General features: G+C 42.5%; 1 long non-coding RNA gene across 2 annotated transcripts in view; it reads right to left on the reverse strand.

Annotated features, from left to right (window-relative positions):
- LOC125455106 (uncharacterized) overlaps nucleotides 1–5336 on the reverse strand; it is a 75212-nt gene extending 69876 nt beyond the window's left edge. For both annotated transcript variants that reach the window (XR_007248143.2, XR_007248142.2), the window contains exons 1-2: nucleotides 5207–5336; nucleotides 2229–2341 (exon numbers count right to left, since the gene is read on the reverse strand). This is a non-coding gene — a long non-coding RNA (uncharacterized LOC125455106). The remainder of the gene's footprint in view (nucleotides 1–2228; nucleotides 2342–5206) is intronic.
- Nucleotides 5337–15711: the final 10375 nt, after the last annotated feature.

The following is a 15711-nucleotide window of genomic DNA, read 5'->3' on the forward strand; positions in this document are numbered from 1 at the left end:
CTTGAAATATTGTGTACTGTTCTGATCTTCGCATGACCAGAAGGATCTGGCTGCTTTGGAGAGGATACAGAAAAGATTTACCTGGTATGGGGACATTTTAGCTATGAAGACATGTTGGACAGACTGAGATAATGTGAACTGCAGATGCTGGAGAATCCAAGATAACAAACTGTGAAGCTGGATGAACACAGCAGGCCAAGCCTCTCTCTGATGAAGGGTCTAGGCCCGAAACGTCAGCTTTTGTGCTCCTGAGATGCTGCTTGGCCTGTTGTGTTCATCCAACTTCACACTTAGGTTGGACAGACTGTGTTTGTTCTCATTGGAACACAGGAGATTGAGGGGCAACTTGATAGACATTTACAAGATTTTGAATGGTATGGATAGAGTGGAAAGTATGAGGCTTTTTTCCCAGGGTGGAGAGGTCAATTACTATGGGACACAGGTTCAAGGTGCAAGGAAGGAAGTTTAAAAGAGATGTGAGAGCCAAGATTTCCACACTAAGGGTAATGACTGCCAGGCATGTGCTGCCAGGGAAGGTGGTGGAAGCAGAAACAATAGCAGCATTCAAGAAGCACTTGGATGAATACTTAAATAGGAAGAGGATAAAGTGATATGAATTCTGTAAGTGAATGTTTTAACACGGAAGGGTGAAATGAGTTGGCGCAGGGTTGGAGGGCCGAAGGGCCTGTTCCGGTGCTATATTGATCTTTGTTCTAACACTTGAAATATACCATGATCTTTATGAACTATATCACTTCCCATTGACTTCAACAAGAAAATGACTAAACATCTCTATTAAGTCAACAGCAAGCAGTGGGAATCGATCAGCAACTAATCTGAGAGCATTTGACAATCTCTTTAAGTAGCATTGGTTGCAGAGGTATTTCTTGAACACAGTTAGAGGCTATATGAGGCTTGTAGATAGGGCATTTGTTGGAGCATGTATATTAGAAGTAGCAACATTGACATCAAATTCTGCTCCCAAGACGGGCTGTTCCAATCCCGAACATCCCAGATGTTCTCTTATTTCAAGGACTGCAGCTTCCCCTCTTCGGTGGTTGAAATTGCTCTCAACCATATCTCTTGCATTTCCCGCACCTCTGCCCTCACGTCCCCTCCCTGCAATAAAATCAAAGACAGAAACCCTGTTGTCCTCACATATCACCCCACTAACTTCTGTATTCAAAGTTTCGTTCTCCGCCACTTCCACCACCAGCAATCTGATCCCACAACCAAAGATATATTTCCCTCCCTATCTGCCTTCTGTAGAGACCACGCTCTCCACGACTCGCTCGTCGGCTCCACACTCCTCACTAGCCCCACCATCCCCGGAGCCTTTCCCTGCAGCCACAGGAAGTGCCTGCCCCAACTCACACTTCACCTCCATCCAAGGAACAAAAAAAGCTGTCAGAGCAGGCAGATGTTCACCTGCACATCCACTAATGTGGTCTCTTGCATCCGCTGCTCCCGATGTAACCTCCTCTACTTTGGTGAGACCAGGCGGAGGCTCGGAGACTGCTTTGGAGAGCATCTGCACTCTGTTTGCAACAAACAACACCACCTTTCAGTCATGAATCATTTCAACTCCCTCTCCCACTCCCTGGGTAACATATCCATCTGGGGCCTTCTACAGTGTCACAATGACACCACCTGGAAACTGGAGGAGCAGCACCTCATATTCTGCCTTGGAAGCCTGCAACCCAATGGTCATAATGTGAACTTTAGCAGTTTTAAAATTTCCCCACCCCCAGCTTCATCCCATGACTAACCCTCCCTCCCAACTCTGGCTCCTTGACCTGACACAACCTGCCCATCTTCTCTCCCACCTATCCGTTCCTCCCACCTTGCTGACCATTCCACACCACTCCATACCTGCACCCGCCTATCACCATCCCACCTACCTTCCCCAGCCCCACCACTCTTCTCTCTATTTATTTCGGAACTCCCTGCCCATCCCCCATTTCTGAAGATGGGCCCCAACCCAAAACATCAACTTTCCTGCTCCTCTGGTTCTGTCTGGCCTTTGTTCCCCAGCTCCACGCTGTGTTGTCTCTGACTCCAGCATCAGCAGTTCTTACTATCTCTGACTAACATCAAGTTGTTCCTGTTCTGATTTATGGTCCCTTTAGCTGCATCAACCTCCTTGCCAAAATGTTGACCAGGAATCCAGAAGGACACAACAGTAAAACTCACAAATGACACAAACTGGTCTGATTTGTCTTACACACCTCAGTTTGGAGCTTCATTCCAATGACACATCCATTTCTGTTACCCTTTTTTATTCTCCATGTGTGGTGATGAAGGTGCCATTCTATAGCAGGAAGATCACCTGTGGAACACCCTGAAAGTATGATCAATAATGTGAACAGATTTAGTGCCAATATTGCCCCCGTAAATAAACTCATAAGCACTGACGATGGGACAGCATCTAAACATGGCGTCACTCCCTTACGTGCCCACTTACATACACTGAAATCAGGTTAGGTCAACGCACAGCATCACTTTATTGTATATGGATTAAACATATTGATGTCACAACAGAAGTGATACATGATATTGCCCCAATGAACATGCACCCATTAAAACACTCACAAGATAATGGAGTCCCATGAAATACCATCTTTAAATCTATCTTAAAAGCGTGTTTTGTTCTGTCACAGTCAAGGATGCTTCGCTGTTCAACCTACCATTTCTATAAAATACCAGTTACATGAGTTTTCAGGCTAAAGAAACCTAATGTAAGCTCCTTATCAGAAAATATTACATTACATTTGAAAGGTGAAACATTCTTTCAGTTGGTTGAGTCACTTGAAATTCCTGCATTGTTATGATAGGTCAATGCACAATACATGCTTGCAGCCTATAAGGTCAAATCATACATGAGCCAGATCCTCCAGTTATATGTGATTGAGTTCTGACACACAGCAATTTTCATTTCAGTGTCTATCAAACACCGTTTCATTTGTTGTTCCATTGTATCATAAATAAGTGTGGACATTGTACAAAATATCATAAATAGAAGAATGAATAAAGTGAGCATAGTCAGTGGAGCTGCTATGAGATGAATATTTGGTCTTTGAATATAAAATCCTGGAGTATATGAATGTAACAGTAATTACTTTACGTCCCTTAGAACTGGCATGTTTGTTTATCTAAAAAGCATTCCACATATCATAACTTCAGTGAGACAGTGTACAAAATATTATTTGATTAATACTAATTAGTGCAACATTTTAACCACTATGTAAATCAAGCAAATGTTAATAAACTCAACTAAGGTATATTTACAATTATCAAAACAAATTGTTTGTTCTTATGTAGTCCCAGTAATATGGGAATACTTCTTCAGCACTGACTTATTCATTTCAGATACATAAAAATAAAATTATTTTGTTCACCTTCAGAAGGTTTTCCATTCAGGCTTACTTTGTGTACTTACATTTCATTGTTTAGGCATCTTTATGAATGAATTTTCAATATTATGTAATAAATGATACATTGAGGAAATTTCCTGATATTGTCTAAACTAAAGGCAGCACGGTGATTATATTTTACAAAATCATACATAGCATTATAAAAATATGAGATGCTAGTTGTCATGTATATTTGGTAGTAGCAATGCTAAGTGGCAGTCTTTCTTGTGATGCTCCCAGTTCAAAACATTATTAAAGATTTACTGGCCCTTAAGTCACCATAATACTATGAAAAACACTCTTATATTGCTACTTCTCGTTGTTTTTAAGTGGTGTGATGAGCAAGCCTGCATTAGTTGACTAGACGAACGTGTATAGCAATGTGTTCACTAAGCCATTCAGACTGACTTTAGCGCACGTGGACACATGTTTCTCCCTCTGAAATATCTTTGCCAACCTATGTTGACGTCAGCATTAATAAGATTCTAAAAGGTTAAATGTTTAATTTCATTTTGTATAATATATGTTTTATCACAACGATATCATACTATCAAATCCAGGAGATTCAATAAACATGCTTCAAGATGAATTATCTTACATGGTTTTGAAAAATCATTCCTGTCATCATGTTCCCATTCACACACACAGATGCTAAAATGTCTTACCACTTCAGCAGTTTTATAATGTACAAGGCCAAGGATAATACATACTCTGCAATTTAACAGAGCTGGTATTACTGGTCAGAATATAATTTTTAATATGGAAATGCTCATATTTGAGCAATTTAAAATGCATAAACTATAATTCAATAAACTTTGAGCAGACCAAAATGGACATGTCCTCTTGCTTTCAAATGATTAAAGGATTAATGCACCAGTTTGTTATATTTCCTTTGTTGATTATTAAATCAAATAACTTGGTTTTGGAAAAGTGAATGAAAATGTAGGAAAAGAATTAATTGTCAGTGTTGACAGCAAATAACAGGCTTTGACAGGATTGTCCTTCCAATGCCGGCTGTGCTTCTCTACAGTAACATCTCATTATTTTCTTAATAAGAAACGTCTAAAATTAATTTTCACAGCTATTTTACTCCAGGTATTGAAAGCATGAGTGATTTGAATGAAGTTCTTTAACGTTAATACTTCGGTACGAAAAAATACATCTATTGCTTGAATATAAAATTTAATATTCATGTGCAATACAGCAGCTCCACATCTCATATTTAAGCATTATACACAAAGGGCCAAGTCTTCTTGACAATGCAGGATTTTGATAGAGCATATCTGAAATATATTTACTCATACTTTCACTATCTGTCCCTTAAACCTGCTTTCATTAGTTATATCCATGGTAACCTATTTTCACGTGAAGTATGAATCCTGCCTTGAAACGCTTAAAAATCACTGGGCACAATGAAATGGCTGTATGGAGTTGCTCCACTCACAATATGCAAAAAGCCTTCAAATCAGTTAAATGCAAGGAGTGATAAAGTTTCAAATTGAAATTATCTCACTGTGCTGATAAATAAAGCTTCTCTGGTATCTAAATCATGACACTAACTATACATTTCGATTTTTTAAGTAGTGATTAGGTGGGTACTCAGGGGAAAATGCTAGTCCATGCAGAGATAACAGACTCAATATCAAGTAAAAAGAGACTGGAATTCTAACCAATCTCATGTAATGAATTGAAATACTCCAGCTTTCAACAAAGAGAAAAAAAAACAAGCTGTGCCGTACCATCGGCTAACCACTGTCAGGAAATATAATTTGTACTGTCTGTGATTCACCTACCTCATATTCAGCATGCAAATTTATTTCACCAATAATCAGACCTGAAGATTGCCCAGGAGAATTAATAGCATCATTCCTTATTCACTGACTGGTATAAACCGAAAGGATATTATGCCCCACTGACATGGAAATACTGTGTTGGTTTGATAGAGAAAACCCAAGTATATTTGTCTGGTTAGATAAAAATAGGCTTGTGCACATCAACATATTACAATGTCATTTCAAAAACCTGGATACACAAATATCATCTATCACTGAATTGATTTTCTCAAGCTTGAATTGTTTTGAAACAACACGACTGATTTTTTTTTTACAAAACAGACTGTTCAATAAAGTTATTTTGAAAATAGAAGACTCTCTCTACCTGCCAGTAGCCAAATTGCAGTTTTCTTCTGTCTGCTATTAACCCTATTGTTCAAAAGATTCCTAGCATTTTCAGAGAGTAGAAGCCCTACATTGCAGAAGCAGGACATTCAGTCCATCAAGTCCACACTGGACTCTGAAGAGCTTCTCAACGAGACTCACACCCCTAGCCCAATTCCTGTATTTCCCATGGCTAACCCACCGTGCCTACACACTACAGGCAATTTAGCATGGCCAATCCATCTACCCTGCACAACTTTGAACTGTGGGAGGAAACCACAGCACCCAAATGAAACCTACACAGACATGGGGAGAATATGCAAGCTCCACACAGACAGTCACACAGTGGGGGGAATTGAACTTGTGTTCCTTGGACTGAGAGACAGCTGTGCTAACCACTGAACCATTGGGAACAAAAACAAAGTTGCTGGAAAAGCTCAGCAGGTCTGGCAGCATCTGAGGAGGAGAAAACAGAGTTAACATTTCAGGTCTGGCGACCCTTCCTCAGAACCGATGATGGCTGGGAAAACATCAGTTTATATGGAGAAAATAGGGAGGTGGAGTAAACGATAGGATAGAGCCTAAAGAGAGAGAAAGACAGTTGGACAGACAAAGGAGTTGCTAACGATCAGGCTGGGAGGGTGAATAGTTGTTAATGGGCACTGTTAGTGATTAACAACAGGGGGTATGTAGTGGCAGGCTCTGTGGTAACAAGGCCTGGTGTGTGGGGTGGGGTCTGGAACATGGGGGAGTTTAAGTCCTAAAATTATTGAACATAATATTGAGTCCAGAGGGCTGTAGGGCCCCCAAGCGAAAAATGAGGTGTTGTTCCTCTAGCTTGTGCTGGGCTTCACTGGAACACCGTAGCAAGCCGGAGATAGAGATATTGTCCAGGGAGCAAGGTGGTGCATTGAGGTGGCAGGCAACAGGTAGTTCAGGGTCTTTCTTGCAAGCAGAATGTAGGTGTTCTGCGAAGCGGTTGCCAAGTCTATGCTTTGTTTCCCTAATGTAGAGGAGAACACATTGTGAGCAGCGAATGCAGTGGACTAGATTCTTGGAAGTGCAGGTGAAGTGTTGCTTCACCTGGCAGGTACGTTTGGACCCTTGGATACTGGGGACGGAGGAAGTAAATGGGCAGGTGTTGCACCTTCGCCAGTTACAGGGGATGGTGCTGTAGGGCTGTGGGGAGGTGTTGGTGGTGAAGGAGGTATGGACCGGGGGTCCCGGAGGGAGCGGTCCCTGCGGAAGGCGGACAAGGGAGGGGAGGGGAATATGTGTCTGGTGGTGGCATCTTGCAGGAGGTGGCGGAAATTGCGTCTGACGATCTTCTGGATGTAGATGCTGGTGGGGTGGTAGGTGAGGATAACAGGGACGCTATCGTTGTTGAGGGAGCGAAGAGAAGGGGTGAGGGCAGAAGTGCGGGAGATGTGCCGGACACGATTGAGTTCCCTGTCAACAACAGAGCTGAGGAATCCTCAATTGAGGAAGAATGTGGACATTTCAGAGGCTCCCCTGTTGAAGTTGGCCTCATCTGATTATAAGCGACAGAGACAGAGAAACTGAGAGAATGGGATGGAGTCTTTACAGGATGTGGGGTGTGAGGTTGTATAGCCCAGGTAGCTATGGGAGTCAGTGGGTTTGTAATGGATATTAATGGCCAGTCTATCCCCAGAAATGTCGAGGAAGGGAAGGGAGGAGTCAAAGATGGACCAAGTGAAAGTGAGGGCAGGGTGGAAATCGGAGGTCAAATTGATGAAGTTTTCCAATCCTTGACGAGAGAGGGAAGCAGCACCGATGATATCATCGATGTATCGGAGAAAGAGTTGTGGGTGGGGGCAGGAATAGGACTGGAACAAGGAATTTTCCACATACCCCACGAAGAGACAGGCATAACTCGGGCCCATGCATGTACCCATGGCAGCCCCTCTTACCTGAAGAACGAGAGGAGTTGAAAGAGAATTTGTTGAGGGTGAGGACAACTCAACCAAGCTCAGCCCTCCTCCGCTTGAGGCCTGAACCATCACCACCCACCACCAACCTCCCCCGCTTGGCCAACCTTGTCCTCATCGTCAACAACTGGGCCCGGGTTATGTTTGTATCTTTGCCGGGTACATGGAACATTTCTTGTTCCAGTCCTATTCCCGCCCCCACCCACAACTCTTTCTCCAATACATCGAAGATATCATCAGTGCTGCTTCTGTCTCTCATCAAGAATTGAAAAACTTCATCAATTTCACCTCCAATTTCCACCCTGGCCTCACTTTTACCTGATCCCTCTCTGACTCCTCCCTTCCCTTCCTTGACATTTCTGTTTCCATTTCTGGGGATAGACTGGCAACTAATATCCATCACAAACCCACTGACTCCCACAGCCACCTGGACTATACATCCTCAGACCCCACTTCCTGTAAAGACTCCACCCCATTCTCTCAGTTTCTCCGTCTACGTCGTATATGCTCAGATGAGGCCAACTTTGACAAGAGAGCCCCCGAAATGTCCACATTCTTCCTCAACTGAGGATTTCTCAGTTCTGTTGTTGACAGAGCCCTCAATCGTGTCCGACACATCTCCCGCACCTCTGCCCTCACCCCTTCTCTTCCCTCCTGCAACAATAGGGTTCCCCGTTATCCTCACCTACCACCCCACCAGCATCCACATCCAGAAGATCATCAGATGCCATTTCTGCCACCTCCTGCAAGATGCCACCACCAGACGCATATTCCCCTCCCCTCCCTTGTCCGCCTTCCGCAGGGACCGCTCCCTCTGGGACCCACGGATCCATACCTCCTTCACCCCCAACACCTCCCCACAGCCCTACGGCACCTTCCCCTGTAAATGGCGAAGGTGCAACACCTGCCCATTTACCTCCTCCCTCCCCAGTATCCAAGGGCCCAAACTTATTTGCCAGGTGAAGCAACATTTCACCTGTACTTCCAAGAATCTAGCCCACTGCATTCACTGCTCACAATGTGTCCTCCTCCATATTGGGGAAACAAAGCATAGACTTGGTGACTGCTTCACAGAACACCTATGTTCTGCTCGCAAGAAAGACCCTGAACTACCTGTTGCCTGCCACTTCAATGCATCACCTTGCTCCCTGGCCAACATCTCTGTCTCTGGCTTGCTACAGTATTCCAGTGAAGCCCAGCACAAGCTGGAGAAACAACACCTCATTTTTCACCTGGGGGCCCTACAGCCCTCCAGACTCAATATTGAATTCAATAATTTTAGGGTCTAAACTCCCCCATGTCTCAGCTCCCCACCCCACATACCAGGCCTTGTTATCACATAGCCTGTCATCACACACCCACTGTTGGCAGTCACTAACAGTCCCCATTAACAACTATTCACCCTCCCAGCCTGCTTGTTAGCAACTCCTTTGTCTGTCCAACTGTTTTTCTTTCACTTTGGGCTCTATCCTATCATTTACTCCCTACCCCACCCACCTCCCTATTTTCTGCTTATAAACTGACGTTTTCCCAGCCACCATCAGTTCTGAGGAAGGGTCACCGGACCCGAATCGTTAACTCTGTTTTCTCCTCCACAGATGCTGCCAGACCAGCTGAGCTTTTCCAGCAACTTTGATTTTGTTCCTGAAATTTACAGCATCTGCAATTCTTTTGGTTCTCACTGAGCTATTAGGCTGCCCCTTAAGTCCCTGTTTGCTGTTTCTTTCTTCTACAAAGACTGCAGTTGTTTGTATTTTTAAAAGAACAATAAGGAAAAAAGTGTAAAATATGAAGTTATTCGCTCCTCACTGCCAGTCCAATTCACTTGCTACATTCACACCAACCATGCAGCTATAACAATTACACAATTTGCTGTCAACTTACAAACAGTGGCTACAATGGGAATAACAGTGAACAGCGGCTTTGGCATTACATTGTGTGTAATTGTGCAATGCCATATCAATGCAGAAATGCTTTATATAGTAGTGTGTTAAACCTTTGCATATTATTTTAAAGGTGAGAGAAACTGCTTTCGTTAATCGAATAATACTGCACATGCTAATTTTCAAAGCCAATTAATTCATTAAGTTTATATGAAGGGTTGATAAGTAACTGGTTAGATTTTAAATCTCCTCCCTCCCAACCTATGAGACTTAAATCACTGAAGCCCAAAGATTGTCTGTTTGCATGTTCCATTTGATTTGTGGTTGAAGTCTCCAAGTTTAGATATTTACAAACTTAAAAGGACAATTTTAGCACATTTGTAAAGCAAAATGGACTAACTTAGAAAGACTGCTGGTGCAAGGAAAGATCGACAACACAAACTGTACAGCAATATCTAAATTAATCCTTGGTCCTACGTTAGCAAACAAAACTCCTGCCATGCGTCAAGTAATTTATAAATATTGTAGATGAACAAGAAATAGATACTTGTGACAAATAACTGTCCTGTAACTATTATTGCCACAACAATAAGAGGGTTTTTAAAAATTTTCTGATAATTTAGCATCCTTTCTTCCAGTTTTTTTTTTGTTAAAATGTTGAAGGATGTATGCAATATTTGAAGTAAGCACATGAAATTCCAGTTATCCATCAGAATTTGCTGAGGTAATATGGGGAAGATTTCAAGAATACAAATGATTGTACATGTACAAAATTGCCATGGACTATTGTCACCGCATTTAATCCAATAATCAACTACTTAACCTGTGGACTTCCCACCCATGTAACAAAGTCGTTCCATCCTGATATCACTGACCATTCCCATTACTTTGACTTTAAGGTTGTGAAACATAACGTAAAATTAGAAATAAAGAACAATACCTTCTACACAGACCTGTGGCAGTTTCACTGTTGCTGCTGTGGAGCTGGCTATGGAATGTGGATTTGAAACACGCACCCTGGGACCTATCCCTTTTGGAATGAGAGTTGGGAATTCTCTCATAATACCAGATCCAGAGCTAATTAATGGAACAACATCTGCTTGAACACAATCTGTGGTGGCAAGCACCACCAACTCCAGTGCCAATATATTGAGGAAACAATTGAAAGAAAAAACCTTCACAGAGAGCAAATAAATCTACCCTAAACCTTCTGTGGATTTTTACAGGCTGCATTATAAACTATGTATAACAACTTTAAGAGTTGTACTACAGATCCCTAATTGTTACTTGTATCTTATATTGAATAGTGGTCAGATTTTCCAGAATTCACTCCATGGCGATCAATTTGAACTTTGTTAATTTGAGTGGTCAGCCGAGATAAGCAAGAACTCAAGAGATTTATCAGTGCAACTTTATCATCTCAAATTCTCTCAAATTGTGAGAAAGAAAGCAGGTTAAGAAATTCCAAGCCACTGAGCACTCTGAATCTACAGTGCAGTTTATGCTTCTAAGGCACCAGATGGGGTCATATTTGCATCTGTGCAACATAGATGCTTGATGAAGCAAGAAACATAAAATGGTGATGAAAGGCAAATGAGGTCATTTTTATTAATGCCCAATATTAATCCCCTTTTATTCATTTTGCTGAAAAATAGATTAGATTGCACGTCTAGTACTTAAGCTATTTGTATCATAATGGTGCTATTCTAAGTTGAAACCTTACATTCATGTATAGTAGCTCTATGTACTTATTTTGCATTTATCAGTCCAAACTTCTGGTAGATATCTAATTTCAGCCTAAACTTCTGATGCTCTTTTTCTAGGCAGACAGTTTTCTGTTGGATTAATTATAATATATCATTAGATGTTGTGGGACAACTTTACGGTCCATTGCACCTTACCACCCTCTCCAGATTGCGGAGGCCGGGGATCATAAGAGGAAAATAAAATACAATCTAAAAATATCGTTATTATAACATTCTTGGAAGACCTTGGAAATTTAATGCTGAATAACATTTTAGCTTTTAAAAGAAACATGCTTTTCTGTTACTGACCCATCAATGCAAATGCAACAGTTCACCACTTACTATTGAAATGTTTGATATATGAGCAAATTATTTTGCAAATGGTTCTTACAGAGTGCTACTTATATAAAAAAAAGATAAGGCTTATGAAAATAAAGTGTTTAGACTATGAAATATGCAAATACAGGTGTTACAGCTTAGTCCATTCGACACTCATTTGGTTAACAAGTGTTTGCCAGCAGATTACTTCATTTGAGAAAAGGCAGCTTTGTGACTAGCTGTCATTCAGCTTTATTTATGAAATGTTACTGACAAGATATAAAGCCTCTGTACGTACATTATTAATATTTTCAAGCATGGTAATACAGATGGTTCTAAAGGAAGTCTGTGACCTTGCTCCATATCTTCCATTTAATTGTTGATGTTTTTGCACTGAATTATTCTGTTTCTATGCAGAGCGTGATGACATCCAACATTCTTTCACATGTCATTCTTCAAGTTGATCTTTTGTTAATTGTTGGCAGTAGTTTGCTCTGTGTAAACCATTTCTTTTATTCCTTTGCTTGTTCTTGAATGTTCATGTTTAAACTTATTTTTAACCAACTTGCCTCTCTTTTTTCAACCTGGCAGAAAAGATTCTGAGCTGCAGGGTTTTCAACATCTAAACCTGTTAGTGAATTCATGCGAGAGATAATGGGAACTGCAGATGCTGGAGAATCCAAGATAATAAAGTGTGAAGCTGGATGAACACAGCAGGCCAAGCAGCATCTCAGGAGCACAAAAGCTGATGTTTCTGGCCTAGACCCTTCATCAGAGAGGGGGATGGGGTGAGGGTTCTGGAATAAATAGGGAGAGAGGGGGAGGCGGACCGAAGATGGAGAGAAAAGAAGATAGTTGGAGAGGAGAGTATAGGTGGGGAGGTAGGGAGGGGATAGGTCAGTCCGGGGAAGACGGACAGGTCAAGGAGGTGGGATGACGTTAGTAGGTAGGAAATTGAGGTGTGGCTTGGGGTGGGAGGAAGGGATGGGTGAGAGGAAGAACAGGTTAGGGAGGCGGGGACAGGCTGATCTGGTTTTGGGATGCAGTGGGGGAGGGGATGAGCTGGGCTGGTTGTGTGATGCAGTGGGGGAAGGGGAGATTTTGAAACTGGTGAAGTCCACATTGATACCATTGGGCTGCAGGGTTCCCAAGCGGAATATGAGTTGCTGTTCCTGCAACCTTCGGGTGGCATCATTGTGGCACTGCTGGAGGCCCATGATGGACATGTCATCTAAAGAATGGGAGGGGGAGTTGAAATGGTTCACGACTGGGAGGTGCAGTTGTTTATTGCAAACCGAGCGGAGGTGTTCTGCAAAGCGGTCCCCAAGCCTCCGCTTGGTTTCCCCAATGTAGAGGAAGCCACACCAGGTACAATGGATACAGTATACCACATTGGCAGATGTGCAGGTGAACCTCTGTTTAATATGGAAAGTCATCTTGAGGCCTGGGATAGGGGTGAGGGAGGAGGTGTGGGGGCAAGTGTAGCACTTCCTGCGGTTGCAGGGGAAGGTGCCGGGTGTGTTGGGGTTGGAGGGGAGTGTGGAGCGAACAAGGGAGTCACGGAGAGAGTGGTCTCTCCGGAAAGCAGACAAGGCTCGGGATGGAAAAATGTCTTGGGTGGTGGGGTTGGATTGTAGATGGCGGAAGTGTCGGAGGATGATGCGTTGTATCCGGAGGTTGGTGGGGTGGTGTGTGAGAATGAGGGGGATCCTCTTTGGGTGGTTGTGGCGGGGGCGGGGTGTGAGGGATGTGTTGCGGGAAATGCGGGAGACGCGGTCAAGGGCGTTCTCGACCACTGTGGGGGGAAGTTGCAGTCCTTGAAGAACGTGGACATCTGGGATGTGCGGGAGTGTAATGTCTCATCCTGGGAGCAGATGCAGCGGAGGCGGAGGAATTGGGAATAGGGAAGGAATTTTTGCAGGAGGGTGGGTGGGAGGAGGTGTATTCTAGGTAGCTGTGGGAGTCGGTGGGCTTGAAATGGACATCAGTTACAAGCTGGTTGCCTGAGATGGAGACTGAGAGGTCCAGGAAGGTGAGGGGTGTGTTGGAGATGGCCCAGGTGAACTTGAAGTTGGGGTGGAAGGTGTTGGTGAAGTGGATGAACTTGTTCGAGCTCCTCTGCTGAGCAAGAGGCGGCGCCGATACAGTCATCAATGTAACGGAGGAAGAGGTTGGGTTTGGGGCCTGTGTAGGTGCAGAAGAGTGAATTCATGCATTAGGTTTAGCATCAGTTCTAGAATCTCACAATATAGATGACAGGTTAGACAGAGGACCTTGATCGGCGCAGGCTTGGAGGGCCGAAGGGCCTGCTCCTGTGCTGTAGGTTTCTTTGTTCTTTGTTCTTTGATAGTCAGTATTGTTTCTCAATCACTTTGGTCCCAAGTTCAAATCCCAAGTGCTTCTTGTTCCTTAACATGTATGAAAAATGGAATTAATTCACTTACACTTAAGATTGTGGTTAGGAACATCAAGTGTTCATACTAAATGTATAGCCAGATCTTTGCCGAATTGAACATGGCAAATGTACTTCTTTCTTCCAATGGAAGCATTTTCATAGCATGTCTTGTATATATAAAGCAACTTAAATTCAAAATCATTAATCCGTCACCAACAGATTAGTGAATGTATCACTAATAACCAGCCTTCTCATGACCTTCTCATTGACTGTGAGAAATTGAATGGGAAATTCCAAGCCATGTTAAACATTCACCCCTTTCAGATTAAATGCAGAAATTTAATAGAAACTGATCTTGCTTTAAAATAAAGATAGTGCACTAATATGAGGGCATGTAATTTTGTTGGTTTAAGATCCAAAGTAATCTAGCTACATGAGTATGGCAGAAACATAATTGGATCTTCCTTTTATTTAAAATGACAACAACCCTCGAATTCCTTTGACCCAAATTCAAGTTGTTCCAAGTGTATCTCAATTTAATGCTTATCCCTAACTATTTCTATTTCACAAGAGATTGGGCAGGGTAATTTATCTTGTACAACAATAGAACCTTTAACATCGTAAAACACCCCAAGGCATTTTACAGAAACATTATCAATCAACATTTAATAATCAGCCACAAAAAGAGATAATGGAGAGAGATGACAATAAACTTGGCCAAACAGATAGATTTTAAGGAGCAGGTTAAGAGCAAAGAGAGATAGAGAAGAGAATAATGAAACATAGTCAGCTCTGATGAAGAGTCACTGGACTCAAAATATTTACTCTGCTTTTCCTCATATATGCGGCCAAGCCTGCTCACGCAGGAAGACTTGAGTTTCTCCAGCAATTCCAGAGTTTTGAGCTTTGGTAGCAGAAAATGTGAATGATGGAACAATTAAAAATCAGGGACACTCAAGAAGCTAGAACCAGAGGAGCGCAGGCATCTTGGTAGATTGTGGAGTTGGAGGCGATGGAGAGAGGTGAAGCCAGAGAGAGATTTGAAGACATGGAAGAGGATTTTAAAAATTTGGTGTTACTTAATAGGAAAAAATGTATCTCAGCAAACGCAGGGGTGATGAATGAATTTTAGGACACAAATGTTGGCCTCGGATCTATAGATGGTAGAATGTGGGAGGCTAGCCAGGATTGTGTTGAAATGTCAATTTTTAGATATACCAAGGCATGAGCTGGGTCGGGTGATCTTACAGAGGTGAAAATAGACAGTGCTAGCAATAGAAGGCATTTATGTGGTCAGGAGCTCAACTAGTCATCCGCAACATGACAGTAAGATTACAAATAATCTGGTTTTACCTTAGACAATCCAGGGAAAAGAATGGAGTTAGTAGCAAAGGAATAAGAGTTGGTGGCAGGGAAACAAGACATCAGCTGCAGTTTTTCCAGCTTTTAGTTGAAGGAAATCTATGCTAATCTGAAACTGGGTGTTTGCCAGCAGTCTGAGAAGATAGAGACAGTGAAGGAATCAAGAGGCGTGTTGAGGCAAAATGGAGGGTCATCAGTGCCCACGAGGCCTCCACTGCTGTGGATATTAGTGATATGAAATGGCAGCCTGTGGATAAGAAATAGAAGGGAGCAAAAGTTAAAATGTGGGGAAACACCTGAAGTAACAGCATGGAAACGGAAAGTGAAGCCATTGATGGTAATTCTTTAGCTACATCTGCATCGACCAAAATGGAACCGAGTGAGTATAATCGCACCCAATTAGAAGACAAGTAGAAAGGCATTGGACAAGGATGGCCAATCAAAAGCTGCAGACAGATCGAGAAAGATAAAAAGGGAACATTTACATTCA

This window comes from Stegostoma tigrinum, chromosome 9, assembly GCF_030684315.1.
Source record: "Stegostoma tigrinum isolate sSteTig4 chromosome 9, sSteTig4.hap1, whole genome shotgun sequence".
Lineage (NCBI taxonomy): Eukaryota > Metazoa > Chordata > Chondrichthyes > Orectolobiformes > Stegostomatidae > Stegostoma > Stegostoma tigrinum.